Raw genomic sequence first — 19056 nt, 5'->3', positions numbered from 1 at the left:
CGCCGCAGCCCCCTGTCTGCCCGTGTGTCTCTCCACAGCTCCCTCCGGAAAAAGCCCCCCCTCCGCCGTTTCGCCACGGCCGGGGGCGGGAGCGGGGGCGGGGGCCGGGGCCGCTTCTCCGGGCCTGCCGTCCACCAGGGCCGGGGTCCTGTGCTCGGCGGGCGGCGTGGGGGCAAGGGGGGGCCTTGCTGGGGCTAAGGGGCCGTGCCCACTCCATGGTGGCTCCCAGTGGCTTCGGGCCAGCTGCTGCCCGGCCGGAGGGCCGGCCCGGCCGTGGCCGGGCTGCGCCTAACTCCGCGTGGGCGGGCAGGGGGGGATGCCCAAGGGACCGCGGCCGCCGGGCCCTGAAGCCTCCGGGGCCGCGTCCCTGTGAGCGTCGAGCGGGATCTGCGGCGGGGCGCCAAGCGCCGACGGGCCTGGAGCGTCCCGCCCGCCCTGGGCTGCGAGGTGGCCCACCACTCCGCCACCCCCGGGTCCCCGAGGCCTCCTGTCGCCTGCCTGGGCGGGCGGCAGGGCCCTGCCGGAGAGGGCTGGCCGCCGGCATGGCGGTAAGGCGCAGGCGCCAGCGAAGCTGGGCCTCAAGAGGCACCGCGCGGGCCCCTCCTGCGTCTACGGCCATACCACCCTGAACGCGCCCGATCTCGTCTGATCTCGGAAGCTAAGCAGGGTCGGGCCTGGTTAGTACTTGGATGGGAGACCGCCTGGGAATACCGGGTGCTGTAGGCTTTTTGCCTCCCGCTCCGCCTTCTCCTTTAGTCGCCCGCCGCCTCCGCCCCCGCCCCCGCCCCCGCCCCCGCCGGGCACCGCTGCAGGCCCCACCTCCTCCGGCCCCTCCCACCACAGCGCGCCAGAGGGGGCGCTCTCCGCCTGCCTGGCCGGCCAGGCGGCCAGAAGGCGGCCCTGGAAGGCAGCCGCATCCCAGCCGCTCCCGGGGTGGCTGGCCTGAACCCAGACTCCGCCTCAGGCCCGGGTGCCGGCCGTGCGGCCCGCGAGCCCCTTGACCTGCACCTGGCCGCCCCCACCAGCGCCCAGCCCCGGCGCAGCCACCTATCTGCCGGTGTGTCTCTCCACAGCTCCCTCCGGAAAAAGCCCCCCCTCCGCCGTTTCGCCACGGCCGGGGGCGGGAGCGGGGGCGGGGGCCGGGGCCGGTGCTCCGGGCCGGCCGGCCACAAGGCGCCGGGTCCTGTGCTCGGCGGGTGGCGTGGGGGCAAGGGTGGCCTTGCTGGGGCTAAGGGGCCGTGCCGACTCAATGGTGGCTCCCAGTGGGTTAAGGGCCGACTGCCGTCGGGCAGGAGGGCCGGCCCGGGCTGCGGCTGGGCTGCGCCTAGCGCCGCGTGGGCGGGCAGAGGGGAGGCCCAAGGGACCGCGGGCCCCGGGCCCTGAAGCCTCCGGGGCCACGTCCCTGTGAGCGACGTGCGGGATCTGGGGCGGGGCGCCAAGCGCCGAACGGTTTGGTGGGTCCCGCCCGCCCTGGGCTGGGAGGTCGCCGAACCCTCCGCCACCCCCCTGGTACCCGAGGCCGCCGTTGCCCTGCCTGGGCGGGCGGCGGGGCCCTGCCGGGGCGGGCTGGCCGCCGGGCTGGCGGGGAGGCGCAAGCGCCAGCGAAGCTGGGCCTCAAGAGGCACTCCGCGGGCCCCTCTTAACGTCTACGGCCATACCACCCTGAACGCGCCCGATCTCGTCTGATCTCGGAAGCTAAGCAGGGTCGGGCCTGGTTAGTACTTGGATGGGAGACCGCCTGGGAATACCGGGTGCTGTAGGCTTTTTGCCTCCCGCTCCGCCTTCTCCTTTAGTCGCCCGCGGCCTAGGCCGAGGCCGAGGCCGAGGCCAAGGCCGCTGCCTCCGCCCCCGCCCCCGCCCCCGCCGGGCAGCGCTGCAGGCCCCACCTCCTCCGGCCCCTCCCACCACAGCGCGCCAGAGGGGGCGCTCCGCGCCGGCCTGGCCGGCCAGGCGGCCAGAAGGCGGCCCTGGAAGGCAGCCGCCACCCCAGCCGCTCCCGTGGTGGCTGGCCCGGACCCAGACTCCGCCGCAGGCCGGGGTGCCGTCCGTGCGGCCCACGAAGCCCTCGACCTGCACTTGGCCGCCCCCACCGGAGCCCAGCCGCGCCGCAGCCCCCTGTCTGCCCGTGTGTCTCTCCACAGCTCCCTCCGGAAAAAGCCCACCCTTTGCCACTTCGCCACGGCCGAGAGTGGGAGCGGGGTCGTGGGCTGGGACCGGTTCGCTGGGCTGGCTAGACACCAGGCGCCGGGAACTTTGCTCGGCAGTTGGCGTGGGGGCAAGGGTGGCGTTGCTGTGTCTAAGGGGCCGTGCCGGCTCAATGGTGGCTCCCAGTGGCTTCGGGCCAACTGCCGTTGGGCAGGCGGGCCGGCCAGGCCGTGGCTGGGCTGCGCCTAGCACTGTGTGGATTGACAGGGTGGGGAATGCACAAGGGACCGAGGGCCACAGGCCCTTAAGCCTCCGGGGCCAAGTCCTGTGAGCGTTGAGCGGCTCTGGGGCGGAGGGCCAAGCGCCTACAGGCCTGGAGGGTCCCGCCTGACCTGAGCTGCGAAGTCGCCCACAACTCCACCACCCCCGGGCCCTCGAGGCCTCCTGTCGCTTGCCTGGGCGGACGGCAGGGCCGCGCCGGAGAGGGTTGGCTGCCGGGCTGGCGGTAAGTCGCCAGCACCAGCGAAGCTAAGCCTCAAGAGGCACACCGTGGCCCCCGCTGCATTCTACGGCCACACCTCCCTGAACGCACCACACCTCGTCTGATCTCGGAAGCTAATCAGGGTCTGGCCTGTTTCGTACCTGGATGGGAGACCACATGGGAATACCGAGTGCTGTAGGCTTTTTTGCCTCCCGCTCCGCCTTGACATTTAGTGGCCCGCGGCCGAGGCCGCCTCCGCCCCCGCTGAGCACCGCTGCAGGCCTCACCTCCTCACGTCCCTCCCAACACAGCGCGCCGGAGGGATCGCTCCCCGCCGAGCTGGCTGGACATGCGGCCAGAATGCGGCCCTGGAAGGCAGCCGCCACCCCAGCCGCTCCCGTGGTGGCTGGCCCGGACCCAGACTCCGCCGCAGGCCGGGGTGCCGTCCGTGCGGCCCGCGAGGCCCTCGACCTGCACTTGGCCGCCCCCACCGGAGCCCAGCCGCGCCGCAGCCCCCTGTCTGCCCGTGTGTCTCTCCACAGCTCCCTCCGGAAAAAGCCCCCCCTCCGCCGTTTCGCCACGGCCGGGGGCGGGAGCGGGGGCGGGGGCCGGGGCCGCTTCTCCGGGCCTGCCGGCCACCAGGGCCGGGGTCCTGTGCTCGGCGGGCGGCGTGGGGGCAAGGGGGGGCCTTGCTGGGGCTAAGGGGCCGTGCCCACTCCATGGTGGCTCCCAGTGGCTTCGGGCCAGCTGCTGCCCGGCCGGAGGGCCGGCCCGGCCGTGGCCGGGCTGCGCCTAACTCCGCGTGGGCGGGCAGGGGGGGATGCCCAAGGGACCGCGGCCGCCGGGCCCTGAAGCCTCCGGGGCCGCGTCCCTGTGAGCGTCGAGCGGGATCTGCGGCGGGGCGCCAAGCGCCGACGGGCCTGGAGCGTCCCGCCCGCCCTGGGCTGCGAGGTGGCCCACCACTCCGCCACCCCCGGGTCCCCGAGGCCTCCTGTCGCCTGCCTGGGCGGGCGGCAGGGCCCTGCCGGAGAGGGCTGGCCGCCGGCATGGCGGTAAGGCGCAGGCGACAGCGAAGCTGGGCCTCAAGAGGCACCGCGCGGGCCCCTCCTGCGTCTACGGCCATACCACCCTGAACGCGCCCGATCTCGTCTGATCTCGGAAGCTAAGCAGGGTCGGGCCTGGTTAGTACTTGGATGGGAGACCGCCTGGGAATACCGGGTGCTGTAGGCTTTTTGCCTCCCGCTCCGCCTTCTCCTTTAGTCGCCCGCCGCCTCCGCCCCCGCCCCCGCCCCCGCCCCCGCCGGGCACCGCTGCAGGCCCCACCTCCTCCGGCCCCTCCCACCACAGCGCGCCAGATGGGGCGCTCTCCGCCTGCCTGGCCGGCCAGGCGGCCAGAAGGCGGCCCTGGAAGGCAGCCGCATCCCAGCCGCTCCCGGGGTGGCTGGCCTGAACCCAGACTCCGCCTCAGGCCCGGGTGCCGGCCGTGCGGCCCGCGAGCCCCTTGACCTGCACCTGGCCGCCCCCACCAGCGCCCAGCCCCGGCGCAGCCACCTATCTGCCGGTGTGTCTCTCCACAGCTCCCTCCGGAAAAAGCCCCCCCTCCGCCGTTTCGCCACGGCCGGGGGCGGGAGCGGGGGCGGGGGCCGGGGCCGGTGCTCCGGGCCGGCCGGCCACAAGGCGCCGGGTCCTGTGCTCGGCGGGTGGCGTGGGGGCAAGGGTGGCCTTGCTGGGGCTAAGGGGCCGTGCCGACTCAATGGTGGCTCCCAGTGGGTTAAGGGCCGACTGCCGTCGGGCAGGAGGGCCGGCCCGGGCTGCGGCTGGGCTGCGCCTAGCGCCGCGTGGGCGGGCAGAGGGGAGGCCCAAGGGACCGCGGGCCCCGGGCCCTGAAGCCTCCGGGGCCACGTCCCTGTGAGCGACGTGCGGGATCTGGGGCGGGGCGCCAAGCGCCGAACGGTTTGGTGGGTCCCGCCCGCCCTGGGCTGGGAGGTCGCCGAACCCTCCGCCACCCCCCTGGTACCCGAGGCCGCCGTTGCCCTGCCTGGGCGGGCGGCGGGGCCCTGCCGGGGCGGGCTGGCCGCCGGGCTGGCGGGGAGGCGCAAGCGCCAGCGAAGCTGGGCCTCAAGAGGCACTCCGCGGGCCCCTCTTAACGTCTACGGCCATACCACCCTGAACGCGCCCGATCTCGTCTGATCTCGGAAGCTAAGCAGGGTCGGGCCTGGTTAGTACTTGGATGGGAGACCGCCTGGGAATACCGGGTGCTGTAGGCTTTTTGCCTCCCGCTCCGCCTTCTCCTTTAGTCGCCCGCGGCCTAGGCCGAGGCCGAGGCCGAGGCCGAGGCCGCTGCCTCCGCCCCCGCCCCCGCCCCCGCCGGGCAGCGCTGCAGGCCCCACCTCCTCCGGCCCCTCCCACCACAGCGCGCCAGAGGGGGCGCTCCGCGCCGGCCTGGCCGGCCAGGCGGCCAGAAGGCGGCCCTGGAAGGCAGCCGCCACCCCAGCCGCTCCCGTGGTGGCTGGCCCGGACCCAGACTCCGCCGCAGGCCGGGGTGCCGTCCGTGCGGCCCACGAAGCCCTCGACCTGCACTTGGCCGCCCCCACCGGAGCCCAGCCGCGCCGCAGCCCCCTGTCTGCCCGTGTGTCTCTCCACAGCTCCCTCCGGAAAAAGCCCACCCTTTGCCACTTCGCCACGGCCGAGAGTGGGAGCGGGGTCGTGGGCTGGGACCGGTTCGCTGGGCTGGCTAGACACCAGGCGCCGGGAACTTTGCTCGGCAGTTGGCGTGGGGGCAAGGGTGGCGTTGCTGTGTCTAAGGGGCCGTGCCGGCTCAATGGTGGCTCCCAGTGGCTTCGGGCCAACTGCCGTTGGGCAGGCGGGCCGGCCAGGCCGTGGCTGGGCTGCGCCTAGCACTGTGTGGATTGACAGGGTGGGGAATGCACAAGGGACCGAGGGCCACAGGCCCTTAAGCCTCCGGGGCCAAGTCCTGTGAGCGTTGAGCGGCTCTGGGGCGGAGGGCCAAGCGCCTACAGGCCTGGAGGGTCCCGCCTGACCTGAGCTGCGAAGTCGCCCACAACTCCACCACCCCCGGGCCCTCGAGGCCTCCTGTCGCTTGCCTGGGCGGACGGCAGGGCCGCGCCGGAGAGGGTTGGCTGCCGGGCTGGCGGTAAGTCGCCAGCACCAGCGAAGCTAAGCCTCAAGAGGCACACCGTGGCCCCCGCTGCATTCTACGGCCACACCTCCCTGAACGCACCACACCTCGTCTGATCTCGGAAGCTAATCAGGGTCTGGCCTGTTTCGTACCTGGATGGGAGACCACATGGGAATACCGAGTGCTGTAGGCTTTTTTGCCTCCCGCTCCGCCTTGACATTTAGTGGCCCGCGGCCGAGGCCGCCTCCGCCCCCGCTGAGCACCGCTGCAGGCCTCACCTCCTCACGTCCCTCCCAACACAGCGCGCCGGAGGGATCGCTCCCCGCCGAGCTGGCTGGACATGCGGCCAGAATGCGGCCCTGGAAGGCAGCCGCCACCCCAGCCGCTCCCGTGGTGGCTGGCCCGGACCCAGACTCCGCCGCAGGCCGGGGTGCCGTCCGTGCGGCCCGCGAGGCCCTCGACCTGCACTTGGCCGCCCCCACCGGAGCCCAGCCGCGCCGCAGCCCCCTGTCTGCCCGTGTGTCTCTCCACAGCTCCCTCCGGAAAAAGCCCCCCCTCCGCCGTTTCGCCACGGCCGGGGGCGGGAGCGGGGGCGGGGGCCGGGGCCGCTTCTCCGGGCCTGCCGGCCACCAGGGCCGGGGTCCTGTGCTCGGCGGGCGGCGTGGGGGCAAGGGGGGGCCTTGCTGGGGCTAAGGGGCCGTGCCCACTCCATGGTGGCTCCCAGTGGCTTCGGGCCAGCTGCTGCCCGGCCGGAGGGCCGGCCCGGCCGTGGCCGGGCTGCGCCTAACTCCGCGTGGGCGGGCAGGGGGGGATGCCCAAGGGACCGCGGCCGCCGGGCCCTGAAGCCTCCGGGGCCGCGTCCCTGTGAGCGTCGAGCGGGATCTGCGGCGGGGCGCCAAGCGCCGACGGGCCTGGAGCGTCCCGCCCGCCCTGGGCTGCGAGGTGGCCCACCACTCCGCCACCCCCGGGTCCCCGAGGCCTCCTGTCGCCTGCCTGGGCGGGCGGCAGGGCCCTGCCGGAGAGGGCTGGCCGCCGGCATGGCGGTAAGGCGCAGGCGCCAGCGAAGCTGGGCCTCAAGAGGCACCGCGCGGGCCCCTCCTGCGTCTACGGCCATACCACCCTGAACGCGCCCGATCTCGTCTGATCTCGGAAGCTAAGCAGGGTCGGGCCTGGTTAGTACTTGGATGGGAGACCGCCTGGGAATACCGGGTGCTGTAGGCTTTTTGCCTCCCGCTCCGCCTTCTCCTTTAGTCGCCCGCCGCCTCCGCCCCCGCCCCCGCCCCCGCCCCCGCCGGGCACCGCTGCAGGCCCCACCTCCTCCGGCCCCTCCCACCACAGCGCGCCAGAGGGGGCGCTCTCCGCCTGCCTGGCCGGCCAGGCGGCCAGAAGGCGGCCCTGGAAGGCAGCCGCATCCCAGCCGCTCCCGGGGTGGCTGGCCTGAACCCAGACTCCGCCTCAGGCCCGGGTGCCGGCCGTGCGGCCCGCGAGCCCCTTGACCTGCACCTGGCCGCCCCCACCAGCGCCCAGCCCCGGCGCAGCCACCTATCTGCCGGTGTGTCTCTCCACAGCTCCCTCCGGAAAAAGCCCCCCCTCCGCCGTTTCGCCACGGCCGGGGGCGGGAGCGGGGGCGGGGGCCGGGGCCGGTGCTCCGGGCCGGCCGGCCACAAGGCGCCGGGTCCTGTGCTCGGCGGGTGGCGTGGGGGCAAGGGTGGCCTTGCTGGGGCTAAGGGGCCGTGCCGACTCAATGGTGGCTCCCAGTGGGTTAAGGGCCGACTGCCGTCGGGCAGGAGGGCCGGCCCGGGCTGCGGCTGGGCTGCGCCTAGCGCCGCGTGGGCGGGCAGAGGGGAGGCCCAAGGGACCGCGGGCCCCGGGCCCTGAAGCCTCCGGGGCCACGTCCCTGTGAGCGACGTGCGGGATCTGGGGCGGGGCGCCAAGCGCCGAACGGTTTGGTGGGTCCCGCCCGCCCTGGGCTGGGAGGTCGCCGAACCCTCCGCCACCCCCCTGGTACCCGAGGCCGCCGTTGCCCTGCCTGGGCGGGCGGCGGGGCCCTGCCGGGGCGGGCTGGCCGCCGGGCTGGCGGGGAGGCGCAAGCGCCAGCGAAGCTGGGCCTCAAGAGGCACTCCGCGGGCCCCTCTTAACGTCTACGGCCATACCACCCTGAACGCGCCCGATCTCGTCTGATCTCGGAAGCTAAGCAGGGTCGGGCCTGGTTAGTACTTGGATGGGAGACCGCCTGGGAATACCGGGTGCTGTAGGCTTTTTGCCTCCCGCTCCGCCTTCTCCTTTAGTCGCCCGCGGCCTAGGCCGAGGCCGAGGCCGAGGCCGAGGCCGCTGCCTCCGCCCCCGCCCCCGCCCCCGCCGGGCAGCGCTGCAGGCCCCACCTCCTCCGGCCCCTCCCACCACAGCGCGCCAGAGGGGGCGCTCCGCGCCGGCCTGGCCGGCCAGGCGGCCAGAAGGCGGCCCTGGAAGGCAGCCGCCACCCCAGCCGCTCCCGTGGTGGCTGGCCCGGACCCAGACTCCGCCGCAGGCCGGGGTGCCGTCCGTGCGGCCCACGAAGCCCTCGACCTGCACTTGGCCGCCCCCACCGGAGCCCAGCCGCGCCGCAGCCCCCTGTCTGCCCGTGTGTCTCTCCACAGCTCCCTCCGGAAAAAGCCCACCCTTTGCCACTTCGCCACGGCCGAGAGTGGGAGCGGGGTCGTGGGCTGGGACCGGTTCGCTGGGCTGGCTAGACACCAGGCGCCGGGAACTTTGCTCGGCAGTTGGCGTGGGGGCAAGGGTGGCGTTGCTGTGTCTAAGGGGCCGTGCCGGCTCAATGGTGGCTCCCAGTGGCTTCGGGCCAACTGCCGTTGGGCAGGCGGGCCGGCCAGGCCGTGGCTGGGCTGCGCCTAGCACTGTGTGGATTGACAGGGTGGGGAATGCACAAGGGACCGAGGGCCACAGGCCCTTAAGCCTCCGGGGCCAAGTCCTGTGAGCGTTGAGCGGCTCTGGGGCGGAGGGCCAAGCGCCTACAGGCCTGGAGGGTCCCGCCTGACCTGAGCTGCGAAGTCGCCCACAACTCCACCACCCCCGGGCCCTCGAGGCCTCCTGTCGCTTGCCTGGGCGGACGGCAGGGCCGCGCCGGAGAGGGTTGGCTGCCGGGCTGGCGGTAAGTCGCCAGCACCAGCGAAGCTAAGCCTCAAGAGGCACACCGTGGCCCCCGCTGCATTCTACGGCCACACCTCCCTGAACGCACCACACCTCGTCTGATCTCGGAAGCTAATCAGGGTCTGGCCTGTTTCGTACCTGGATGGGAGACCACATGGGAATACCGAGTGCTGTAGGCTTTTTTGCCTCCCGCTCCGCCTTGACATTTAGTGGCCCGCGGCCGAGGCCGCCTCCGCCCCCGCTGAGCACCGCTGCAGGCCTCACCTCCTCACGTCCCTCCCAACACAGCGCGCCGGAGGGATCGCTCCCCGCCGAGCTGGCTGGACATGCGGCCAGAATGCGGCCCTGGAAGGCAGCCGCCACCCCAGCCGCTCCCGTGGTGGCTGGCCCGGACCCAGACTCCGCCGCAGGCCGGGGTGCCGTCCGTGCGGCCCGCGAGGCCCTCGACCTGCACTTGGCCGCCCCCACCGGAGCCCAGCCGCGCCGCAGCCCCCTGTCTGCCCGTGTGTCTCTCCACAGCTCCCTCCGGAAAAAGCCCCCCCCTCCGCCGTTTCGCCACGGCCGGGGGCGGGAGCGGGGGCGGGGGCCGGGGCCGCTTCTCCGGGCCTGCCGGCCACCAGGGCCGGGGTCCTGTGCTCGGCGGGCGGCATGGGGGCAAGGGGGGGCCTTGCTGGGGCTAAGGGGCCGTGCCCACTCCATGGTGGCTCCCAGTGGCTTCGGGCCAGCTGCTGCCCGGCCGGAGGGCCGGCCCGGCCGTGGCCGGGCTGCGCCTAACTCCGCGTGGGCGGGCAGGGGGGGATGCCCAAGGGACCGCGGCCGCCGGGCCCTGAAGCCTCCGGGGCCGCGTCCCTGTGAGCGTCGAGCGGGATCTGCGGCGGGGCGCCAAGCGCCGACGGGCCTGGAGCGTCCCGCCCGCCCTGGGCTGCGAGGTGGCCCACCACTCCGCCACCCCCGGGTCCCCGAGGCCTCCTGTCGCCTGCCTGGGCGGGCGGCAGGGCCCTGCGGGAGAGGGCTGTCCGCCGGCATGGCGGTAAGGCGCAGGCGCCAGCGAAGCTGGGCCTCAAGAGGCACCGCGCGGGCCCCTCCTGCGTCTACGGCCATACCACCCTGAACGCGCCCGATCTCGTCTGATCTCGGAAGCTAAGCAGGGTCGGGCCTGGTTAGTACTTGGATGGGAGACCGCCTGGGAATACCGGGTGCTGTAGGCTTTTTGCCTCCCGCTCCGCCTTCTCCTTTAGTCGCCCGCCGCCTCCGCCCCCGCCCCGGCCCCCGCCGGGCAGCGCTGCAGGCCCCACCTCCTCCGGCCCCTCCCACCACAGCGCGCCAGAGGGGGCGCTCCGCGCCGGCCTGGCCGGCCAGGCGGCCAGAAGGCGGCCCTGGAAGGCAGCCGCCACCCCAGCCGCTCCCGTGGTGGCTGGCCCGGACCCAGACTCCGCCGCAGGCCGGGATGCCGTCCGTGCGGCCCACGAAGCCCTCGACCTGCACTTGGCCGCCCCCACCGGAGCCCAGCCGCGCCGCAGCCCCCTGTCTGCCCGTGTGTCTCTCCACAGCTCCCTCCGGAAAAAGCCCACCCTTTGCCACTTCGCCACGGCCGAGAGTGGGAGCGGGGTCGTGGGCTGGGACCGGTTCGCTGGGCTGGCTAGACACCAGGCGCCGGGAACTTTGCTCGGCAGTTGGCGTGGGGGCAAGGGTGGCGTTGCTGTGTCTAAGGGGCCGTGCCGGCTCAATGGTGGCTCCCAGTGGCTTCGGGCCAACTGCCGTTGGGCAGGCGGGCCGGCCAGGCCGTGGCTGGGCTGCGCCTAGCACTGTGTGGATTGACAGGGTGGGGAATGCACAAGGGACCGAGGGCCACAGGCCCTTAAGTCTCCGGGGCCAAGTCCTGTGAGCGTTGAGCGGCTCTGGGGCGGAGGGCCAAGCGCCTACAGGCCTGGAGGGTCCCGCCTGACCTGAGCTGCGAAGTCGCCCACAACTCCACCACCCCCGGGCCCTCGAGGCCTCCTGTCGCTTGCCTGGGCGGACGGCAGGGCCGCGCCGGAGAGGGTTGGCTGCCGGGCTGGCGGTAAGTCGCCAGCACCAGCGAAGCTAAGCCTCAAGAGGCACACCGTGGCCCCCGCTGCATTCTACGGCCACACCTCCCTGAACGCACCACACCTCGTCTGATCTCGGAAGCTAATCAGGGTCTGGCCTGTTTCGTACCTGGATGGGAGACCACATGGGAATACCGAGTGCTGTAGGCTTTTTTGCCTCCCGCTCCGCCTTGACATTTAGTGGCCCGCGGCCGAGGCCGCCTCCGCCCCGCTGAGCACCGCTGCAGGCCTCACCTCCTCACGTCCCTCCCAACACAGCGCGCCGGAGGGATCGCTCCCCGCCGAGCTGGCTGGACATGCGGCCAGAATGCGGCCCTGGAAGGCAGCCGCCACCCCAGCCGCTCCCGTGGTGGCTGGCCCGGACCCAGACTCCGCCGCAGGCCGGGGTACCGTCCGTGCGGCCCATGAAGCCCTCGACCTGCACTTGGCCGCCCCCACCGGAGCCCAGCCGCGCCGCAGCCCCCTGTCTGCCCGTGTGTCTCTCCACAGCTCCCTCCGGAAAAAGCCCCCCCCTCCGCCGTTTCGCCACGACCGGGGGCGGGAGCGGGGGCGGGGGCCGGGGCCGCTTCTCCGGGCCTGCCGGCCACCAGGGCCGGGGTCCTGTGCTCGGCGGGCGGCGTGGGGGCAAGGGGGGGCCTTGCTGAGGCTAAGGGGCCGTGCCCACTCCATGGTGGCTCCCAGTGGCTTCGGGCCAGCTGCTGCCCGGCCGGAGGGCCGGCCCGGCCGTGGCCGGGCTGCGCCTAACTCCGCATGGGCGGGCAGGGGGGGATGCCCAAGGGACCGCGGCCGCCGGGCCCTGAAGCCTCCGGGGCCACGTCCCTGTGAGCGTCGAGCGGGATCTGCGGCGGGGCGCCAAGCGCCGACGGGCCTGGAGCGTCCCGCCCGCCCTGGGCTGCGAGGTGGCCCACCACTCCGCCACCCCCGGGTCCCCGAGGCCTCCTGTCGCCTGCCTGGGCGGGCGGCAGGGCCCTGCGGGAGAGGGCTGGCCGCCGGCATGGCGGTAAGGCGCAGGCGCCAGCGAAGCTGGGGCCTCAAGAGGCACCGCGCGGGCCCCTCCTGCGTCTACGGCCATACCACCCTGAACGCGCCCGATCTCGTCTGATCTCGGAAGCTAAGCAGGGTCGGGCCTGGTTAGTACTTGGATGGGAGACCGCCTGGGAATACCGGGTGCTGTAGGCTTTTTGCCTCCCGCTCCGCCTTCTCCTTTAGTCGCCCGCCGCCTCCGCCCCCGCCCCCGCCCCCGCCCCCGCCGGGCACCGCTGCAGGCCCCACCTCCTCCGGCCCCTCCCACCACAGCGCGCCAGAGGGGGCGCTCTCCGCCTGCCTGGCCGGCCAGGCGGCCAGAAGGCGGCCCTGGAAGGCAGCCGCATCCCAGCCGCTCCCGGGGTGGCTGGCCTGAACCCAGACTCCGCCTCAGGCCCGGGTGCCGGCCGTGCGGCCCGCGAGCCCCTTGACCTGCACCTGGCCGCCCCCACCAGCGCCCAGCCCCGGCGCAGCCACCTATCTGCCGGTGTGTCTCTCCACAGCTCCCTCCGGAAAAAGCCCCCCCTCCGCCGTTTCGCCACGGCCGGGGGCGGGAGCGGGGGCGGGGGCCGGGGCCGGTGCTCCGGGCCGGCCGGCCACAAGGCGCCGGGTCCTGTGCTCGGCGGGTGTCGTGGGGGCAAGGGTGGCCTTGCTGGGGCTAAGGGGCCGTGCCGACTCAATGGTGGCTCCCAGTGGGTTAAGGGCCGACTGCCGTCGGGCAGGAGGGCCGGCCCGGGCTGCGGCTGGGCTGCGCCTAGCGCCGCGTGGGCGGGCAGAGGGGAGGCCCAAGGGACCGCGGGCCCCGGGCCCTGAAGCCTCCGGGGCCACGTCCCTGTGAGCGACGTGCGGGATCTGGGGCGGGGCGCCAAGCGCCGAACGGTTTGGTGGGTCCCGCCCGCCCTGGGCTGGGAGGTCGCCGAACCCTCCGCCACCCCCCTGGTACCCGAGGCCGCCGTTGCCCTGCCTGGGCGGGCGGCGGGGCCCTGCCGGGGCGGGCTGGCCGCCGGGCTGGCGGGGAGGCGCAAGCGCCAGCGAAGCTGGGCCTCAAGAGGCACTCCGCGGGCCCCTTTTAACGTCTACGGCCATACCACCCTGAACGCGCCCGATCTCGTCTGATCTCGGAAGCTAAGCAGGGTCGGGCCTGGTTAGTACTTGGATGGGAGACCGCCTGGGAATACCGGGTGCTGTAGGCTTTTTGCCTCCCGCTCCGCCTTCTCCTTTAGTCGCCCGCGGCCTAGGCCGAGGCCGAGGCCAAGGCCGAGGCGGCTGCCTCCGCCCCCGCCCCCGCCCCCGCCGGGCAGCGCTGCAGGCCCCACCTCCTCCGGCCCCTCCCACCACAGCGCGCCAGAGGGGGCACTCCGCGCCGGCCTGGCCGGCCAGGCGGCCAGAAGGCGGCCCTGGAAGGCAGCCGCCACCCCAGCCGCTCCCGTGGTGGCTGGCCCGGACCCAGACTCCGCCGCAGGCCGGGGTGCCGTCCGTGCGGCCCACGAAGCCCTCGACCTGCACTTGGCCGCCCCCACCGGAGCCCAGCCGCGCCGCAGCCCCCTGTCTGCCCGTGTGTCTCTCCACAGCTCCCTCCGGAAAAAGCCCACCCTTTGCCACTTCGCCACGGCCGAGAGTGGGAGCGGGGTCGTGGGCTGGGACCGGTTCGCTGGGCTGGCTAGACACCAGGCGCCGGGAACTTTGCTCGGCAGTTGGCGTGGGGGCAAGGGTGGCGTTGCTGTGTCTAAGGGGCCGTGCCGGCTCAATGGTGGCTCCCAGTGGCTTCGGGCCAACTGCCGTTGGGCAGGCGGGCCGGCCAGGCCGTGGCTGGGCTGCGCCTAGCACTGTGTGGATTGACAGGGTGGGGAATGCACAAGGGACCGAGGGCCACAGGCCCTTAAGCCTCCGGGGCCAAGTCCTGTGAGCGTTGAGCGGCTCTGGGGCGGAGGGCCAAGCGCCTACAGGCCTGGAGGGTCCCGCCTGACCTGAGCTGCGAAGTCGCCCACAACTCCACCACCCCCGGGCCCTCGAGGCCTCCTGTCGCTTGCCTGGGCGGACGGCAGGGCCGCGCCGGAGAGGGTTGGCTGCCGGGCTGGCGGTAAGTCGCCAGCACCAGCGAAGCTAAGCCTCAAGAGGCACACCGTGGCCCCCGCTGCATTCTACGGCCACACCTCCCTGAACGCACCACACCTCGTCTGATCTCGGAAGCTAATCAGGGTCTGGCCTGTTTCGTACCTGGATGGGAGACCACATGGGAATACCGAGTGCTGTAGGCTTTTTTGCCTCCCGCTCCGCCTTGACATTTAGTGGCCCGCGGCCGAGGCCGCCTCCGCCCCCGCTGAGCACCGCTGCAGGCCTCACCTCCTCACGTCCCTCCCAACACAGCGCGCCGGAGGGATCGCTCCCCGCCGAGCTGGCTGGACATGCGGCCAGAATGCGGCCCTGGAAGGCAGCCGCCACCCCAGCCGCTCCCGTGGTGGCTGGCCCGGACCCAGACTCCGCCGCAGGCCGGGGTGCCGTCCGTGCGGCCCGCGAGGCCCTCGACCTGCACTTGGCCGCCCCCACCGGAGCCCAGCCGCGCCGCAGCCCCCTGTCTGCCCGTGTGTCTCTCCACAGCTCCCTCCGGAAAAAGCCCCCCCCTCCGCCGTTTCGCCACGGCCGGGGGCGGGAGCGGGGGCGGGGGCCGGGGCCGCTTCTCCGGGCCTGCCGGCCACCAGGGCCGGGGTCCTGTGCTCGGCGGGCGGCGTGGGGGCAAGGGGGGGCCTTGCTGGGGCTAAGGGGCCGTGCCCACTCCATGGTGGCTCCCAGTGGCTTCGGGCCAGCTGCTGCCCGGCCGGAGGGCCGGCCCGGCCGTGGCCGGGCTGCGCCTAACTCTGCGTGGGCGGGCAGGGGGGGATGCCCAAGGGACCGCGGCCGCCGAGCCCTGAAGCCTCCGGGGCCGCGTCCCTGTGAGCGTCGAGCGGGATCTGCGGCGGGGCGCCAAGCGCCGACGGGCCTGGAGCGTCCCGCCCGCCCTGGGCTGCGAGGTGGCCCACCACTCCGCCACCCCCGGGTCCCCGAGGCCTCCTGTCGCCTGCCTGGGCGGGCGGCAGGGCCCTGCCGGAGAGGGCTGGCCCCCGGCATGGCGGTAAGGCGCAGGCGCCAGCGAAGCTGGGCCTCAAGAGGTACCGCGCGGGCCCCTCCTGCGTCTACGGCCATACCACCCTGAACGCGCCCGATCTCGTCTGATCTCGGAAGCTAAGCAGGGTCGGGCCTGGTTAGTACTTGGATGGGAGACCGCCTGGGAATACCGGGTGCTGTAGGCTTTTTGCCTCCCGCTCCGCCTTCTCCTTTAGTCGCCCGCCGCCTCCGCCCCCGCCCCGGCCCCCGCCGGGCAGCGCTGCAGGCCCCACCTCCTCCGGCCCCTCCCACCACAGCGCGCCAGAGGGGGCGCTCCGCGCCGGCCTGGCCGGCCAGGCGGCCAGAAGGCGGCCCTGGAAGGCAGCCGCCACCCCAGCCGCTCCCGTGGTGGCTGGCCCGGACCCAGACTCCGCCGCAGGCCGGGGTGCCGTCCGTGCGGCCCACGAAGCCCTCGACCTGCACTTGGCCGCCCCCACCGGAGCCCAGCCGCGCCGCAGCCCCCTGTCTGCCCGTGTGTCTCTCCACAGCTCCCTCCGGAAAAAGCCCACCCTTTGCCACTTCGCCACGGCCGAGAGTGGGAGCGGGGTCGTGGGCTGGGACCGGTTCGCTGGGCTGGCTAGACACCAGGCGCCGGGAACTTTGCTCGGCAGTTGGCGTGGGGGTAAGGGTGGCGTTGCTGTGTCTAAGGGGCCGTGCCGGCTCAATGGTGGCTCCCAGTGGCTTCGGGCCAACTGCCGTTGGGCAGGCGGGCCGGCCAGGCCGTGGCTGGGCTGCGCCTAGCACTGTGTGGATTGACAGGGTGGGGAATGCACAAGGGACCGAGGGCCACAGGCCCTTAAGCCTCCGGGGCCAAGTCCTGTGAGCGTTGAGCGGCTCTGGGGTGGAGGGCCAAGCGCCTACAGGCCTGGAGGGTCCCGCCTGACCTGAGCTGCGAAGTCGCCCACAACTCCACCACCCCCGGGCCCTCGAGGCCTCCTGTCGCTTGCCTGGGCGGACGGCAGGGCCGCGCCGGAGAGGGTTGGCTGCCGGGCTGGCGGTAAGTCGCCAGCACCAGCGAAGCTAAGCCTCAAGAGGCACACCGCGGCCCCCGCTGCATTCTACGGCCACACCTCCCTGAACGCACCACACCTCGTCTGATCTCGGAAGCTAATCAGGGTCTGGCCTGTTTTGTACCTGGATGGGAGACCACATGGGAATACCGAGTGCTGTAGGCTTTTTTGCCTCCCGCTCCGCCTTGACATTTAGTGGCCCGCGGCCGAGGCCGCCTCCGCCCCGCTGAGCATCGCTGCAGGCCTCACCTCCTCACGTCCCTCCCAACACAGCGCGCCGGAGGGATCGCTCCCCGCCGAGCTGGCTGGACATGCGGCCAGAATGCGGCCCTGGAAGGCAGCCGCCACCCCAGCCGCTCCCGTGGTGGCTGGCCCGGACCCAGACTCCGCCGCAGGCCGGGGTACCGTCCGTGCGGCCCACGAAGCCCTCGACCTGCACTTGGCCGCCCCCACCGGAGCCCAGCCGCGCCGCAGCCCCCTGTCTGCCCGTGTGTCTCTCCACAGCTCCCTCCGGAAAAAGCCCCCCCTCCGCCGTTTCGCCACGGCCGGGGGCGGGAGCGGGGGCGGGGGCCTGGGCCGCTTCTCCGGGCCTGCCGTCCACCAGGGCCGGGGTCCTGTGCTCGGCGGGCGGCGTGGGGGCAAGGGGGGGCCTTGCTGGGGCTAAGGGGCCGTGCCCACTCCATGGTGGCTCCCAGTGGCTTCGGGCCAGCTGCTGCCCGGCCGGAGGGCCGGCCCGGCCGTGGCCGGGCTGCGCCTAACTCCGCGTGGGCGGGCAGGGGGGGATGCCCAAGGGACCGCGGCCGCCGGGCCCTGAAGCCTCCGGGGCCGCGTCCCTGTGAGCGTCGAGCGGGATCTGCGGCGGGGCGCCAAGCGCCGACGGGCCTGGAGCGTCCCGCCCGCCCTGGGCTGCGAGGTGGCCCACCACTCCGCCACCCCCGGGTCCCCGAGGCCTCCTGTCGCCTGCCTGGGCGGGCGGCAGGGCCCTGCCGGAGAGGGCTGGCCGCCGGCATGGCGGTAAGGCGCAGGCACCAGCGAAGCTGGGCCTCAAGAGGCACCGCGCGGGCCCCTCCTGCGTCTACGGCCATACCACCCTGAACGCGCCCGATCTCGTCTGATCTCGGAAGCTAAGCAGGGTCGGGCCTGGTTAGTACTTGGATGGGAGACCGCCTGGGAATACCGGGTGCTGTAGGCTTTTTGCCTCCCGCTCCGCCTTCTCCTTTAGTCGCCCGCCGCCTCCGCCCCCGCCCCCGCCCCCGCCCCCGCCGGGCACCGCTGCAGGCCCCACCTCCTCCGGCCCCTCCCACCACAGCGCGCCAGAGGGGGCGCTCTCCGCCTGCCTGGCCGGCCAGGCGGCCAGAAGGCGGCCCTGGAAGGCAGCCGCATCCCAGCCGCTCCCGGGGTGGCTGGCCTGAACCCAGACTCCGCCTCAGGCCCGGGTGCCGGCCGTGCAGCCCGCGAGCCCCTTGACCTGCACCTGGCCGCCCCCACCAGCGCCCAGCCCCGGCGCAGCCACCTATCTGCCGGTGTGTCTCTCCACAGCTCCCTCCGGAAAAAGCCCCCCCTCCGCCGTTTCGCCACGGCCGGGGGCGGGAGCGGGGGCGGGGGCCGGGGCCGGTCCTCCGGGCCGGCCGGCCACAAGGCGCCGGGTCCTGTGCTCGGCGGGTGGCGTGGGGGCAAGGGTGGCCTTGCTGGGGCTAAGGGGCCGTGCCGACTCAATGGTGGCTCCCAGTGGGTTAAGGGCCGACTGCCGTCGGGCAGGAGGGCCGGCCCGGGCTGCGGCTGGGCTGCGCCTAGCGCCGCGTGGGCGGGCAGAGGGGAGGCCCAAGGGACCGCGGGCCCCGGGCCCTGAAGCCTCCGGGGCCACGTCCCTGTGAGCGACGTGCGGGATCTGGGGCGGGGCGCCAAGCGCCGAACGGTTTGGTGGGTCCCGCCCGCCCTGGGCTGGGAGGTCGCCGAACCCTCCGCCACCCCCCTGGTACCCGAGGCCGCCGTTGCCCTGCCTGGGCGGGCGGCGGGGCCCTGCCGGGGCGGGCTGGCCGCCGGGCTGGCGGGGAGGCGCAAGCGCCAGCGAAGCTGGGCCTCAAGAGGCACTCCGCGGGCCCCTCTTAACGTCTACGGCCATACCACCCTGAACGCGCCCGATCTCGTCTGATCTCGGAAGCTAAGCAGGGTCGGGCCTGGTTAGTACTTGGATGGGAGACCGCCTGGGAATACCGGGTGCTGTAGGCTTTTTGCCTCCCGCTCCGCCTTCTCCTTTAGTCGCCCGCCGCCTCCGCCCCCGCCCCCGCCCCCGCCGGGCAGCGCTGCAGGCCCCACCTCCTCCGGCCCCTCCCACCACAGCGCGCCAGAGGGGGCGCTCCGCGCCGGCCTGGCCGGCCAGGCGGCCAGAAGGCGGCCCTGGAAGGCAGCCGCCACCCCAGCCGCTCCCGTGGTGGCTGGCCCGGACCCAGACTCCGCCGCAGGCCGGGGTGCCATCCGTGCGGCCCACGAAGCCCTCGACCTGCACTTGGCCGCCCCCACCGGAGCCCAGCCGCGCCGCAGCCCCCTGTCTGCCCGTGTGTCTCTCCACAGCTCCCTCCGGAAAAAGCCCACCCTTTGCCACTTCGCCACGGCCGAGAGTGGGAGCGGGGTCGTGGGCTGGGACCGGTTCGCTGGGCTGGCTAGACACCAGGCGCCAGGAACTTTGCTCGGCAGTTGGCGTGGGGGCAAGGGTGGCGTTGCTGTGTCTAAGGGGCCGTGCCGGCTCAATGGTGGCTCCCAGTGGCTTCGGGCCAACTGCCGTTGGGCAGGCGGGCCGGCCAGGCCGTGGCTGGGCTGCGCCTAGCACTGTGTGGATTGACAGGGTGGGGAATGCACAAGGGACCGAGGGCCACAGGCCCTTAAGCC

The 19056-nt window shown here is 74.1% G+C and overlaps 12 non-coding genes and 6 pseudogenes across 12 annotated transcripts; all 18 read left to right on the top strand.

Moving 5' to 3' along the window:
* Nucleotides 1-607: 607 nt before the first annotated feature.
* On the top strand, nucleotides 608-726 carry LOC133103119 (5S ribosomal RNA). The gene has a single exon (XR_009703190.1). It is a non-coding gene; the product is annotated as a 5S ribosomal RNA (ribosomal RNA).
* Nucleotides 727-1644: 918 nt separating this feature from the next.
* LOC133103114 (5S ribosomal RNA) lies at nucleotides 1645-1763 on the top strand. Its single transcript, XR_009703189.1, has one exon. It is a non-coding gene; the product is annotated as a 5S ribosomal RNA (ribosomal RNA).
* A 946-nt stretch (nucleotides 1764-2709) lies between these two features.
* LOC133077923 (5S ribosomal RNA) lies at nucleotides 2710-2828 on the top strand (annotated as a pseudogene).
* A 909-nt stretch (nucleotides 2829-3737) lies between these two features.
* Nucleotides 3738-3856, top strand: LOC133103109 (5S ribosomal RNA). Its single transcript, XR_009703187.1, has one exon. It is a non-coding gene; the product is annotated as a 5S ribosomal RNA (ribosomal RNA).
* A 918-nt stretch (nucleotides 3857-4774) lies between these two features.
* Nucleotides 4775-4893, top strand: LOC133103103 (5S ribosomal RNA). Its single transcript, XR_009703186.1, has one exon. It is a non-coding gene; the product is annotated as a 5S ribosomal RNA (ribosomal RNA).
* A 946-nt stretch (nucleotides 4894-5839) lies between these two features.
* Nucleotides 5840-5958, top strand: LOC133077919 (5S ribosomal RNA; annotated as a pseudogene).
* A 909-nt stretch (nucleotides 5959-6867) lies between these two features.
* On the top strand, nucleotides 6868-6986 carry LOC133103097 (5S ribosomal RNA). Its single transcript, XR_009703185.1, has one exon. It is a non-coding gene; the product is annotated as a 5S ribosomal RNA (ribosomal RNA).
* A 918-nt stretch (nucleotides 6987-7904) lies between these two features.
* Nucleotides 7905-8023, top strand: LOC133103092 (5S ribosomal RNA). Its single transcript, XR_009703184.1, has one exon. It is a non-coding gene; the product is annotated as a 5S ribosomal RNA (ribosomal RNA).
* Nucleotides 8024-8969: 946 nt separating this feature from the next.
* Nucleotides 8970-9088, top strand: LOC133077909 (5S ribosomal RNA; annotated as a pseudogene).
* A 910-nt stretch (nucleotides 9089-9998) lies between these two features.
* Nucleotides 9999-10117, top strand: LOC133103087 (5S ribosomal RNA). Its single transcript, XR_009703183.1, has one exon. It is a non-coding gene; the product is annotated as a 5S ribosomal RNA (ribosomal RNA).
* Nucleotides 10118-11027: 910 nt separating this feature from the next.
* LOC133077903 (5S ribosomal RNA) lies at nucleotides 11028-11146 on the top strand (annotated as a pseudogene).
* A 910-nt stretch (nucleotides 11147-12056) lies between these two features.
* On the top strand, nucleotides 12057-12175 carry LOC133103082 (5S ribosomal RNA). The gene has a single exon (XR_009703182.1). It is a non-coding gene; the product is annotated as a 5S ribosomal RNA (ribosomal RNA).
* Nucleotides 12176-13093: 918 nt separating this feature from the next.
* LOC133103077 (5S ribosomal RNA) lies at nucleotides 13094-13212 on the top strand. The gene has a single exon (XR_009703181.1). It is a non-coding gene; the product is annotated as a 5S ribosomal RNA (ribosomal RNA).
* A 946-nt stretch (nucleotides 13213-14158) lies between these two features.
* On the top strand, nucleotides 14159-14277 carry LOC133077900 (5S ribosomal RNA; annotated as a pseudogene).
* A 910-nt stretch (nucleotides 14278-15187) lies between these two features.
* On the top strand, nucleotides 15188-15306 carry LOC133103072 (5S ribosomal RNA). The gene has a single exon (XR_009703180.1). It is a non-coding gene; the product is annotated as a 5S ribosomal RNA (ribosomal RNA).
* A 910-nt stretch (nucleotides 15307-16216) lies between these two features.
* On the top strand, nucleotides 16217-16335 carry LOC133074769 (5S ribosomal RNA; annotated as a pseudogene).
* Nucleotides 16336-17243: 908 nt separating this feature from the next.
* On the top strand, nucleotides 17244-17362 carry LOC133103065 (5S ribosomal RNA). Its single transcript, XR_009703174.1, has one exon. It is a non-coding gene; the product is annotated as a 5S ribosomal RNA (ribosomal RNA).
* Nucleotides 17363-18280: 918 nt separating this feature from the next.
* LOC133103060 (5S ribosomal RNA) lies at nucleotides 18281-18399 on the top strand. The gene has a single exon (XR_009703172.1). It is a non-coding gene; the product is annotated as a 5S ribosomal RNA (ribosomal RNA).
* Nucleotides 18400-19056: the final 657 nt, after the last annotated feature.

This window comes from Eubalaena glacialis, chromosome 1 (assembly GCF_028564815.1).
Source record: "Eubalaena glacialis isolate mEubGla1 chromosome 1, mEubGla1.1.hap2.+ XY, whole genome shotgun sequence".
Lineage (NCBI taxonomy): Eukaryota > Metazoa > Chordata > Mammalia > Artiodactyla > Balaenidae > Eubalaena > Eubalaena glacialis.
The sequence above is the reverse complement of the archived record's forward strand: the minus strand, read 5'-3'. Positions and strand labels throughout refer to the sequence as shown.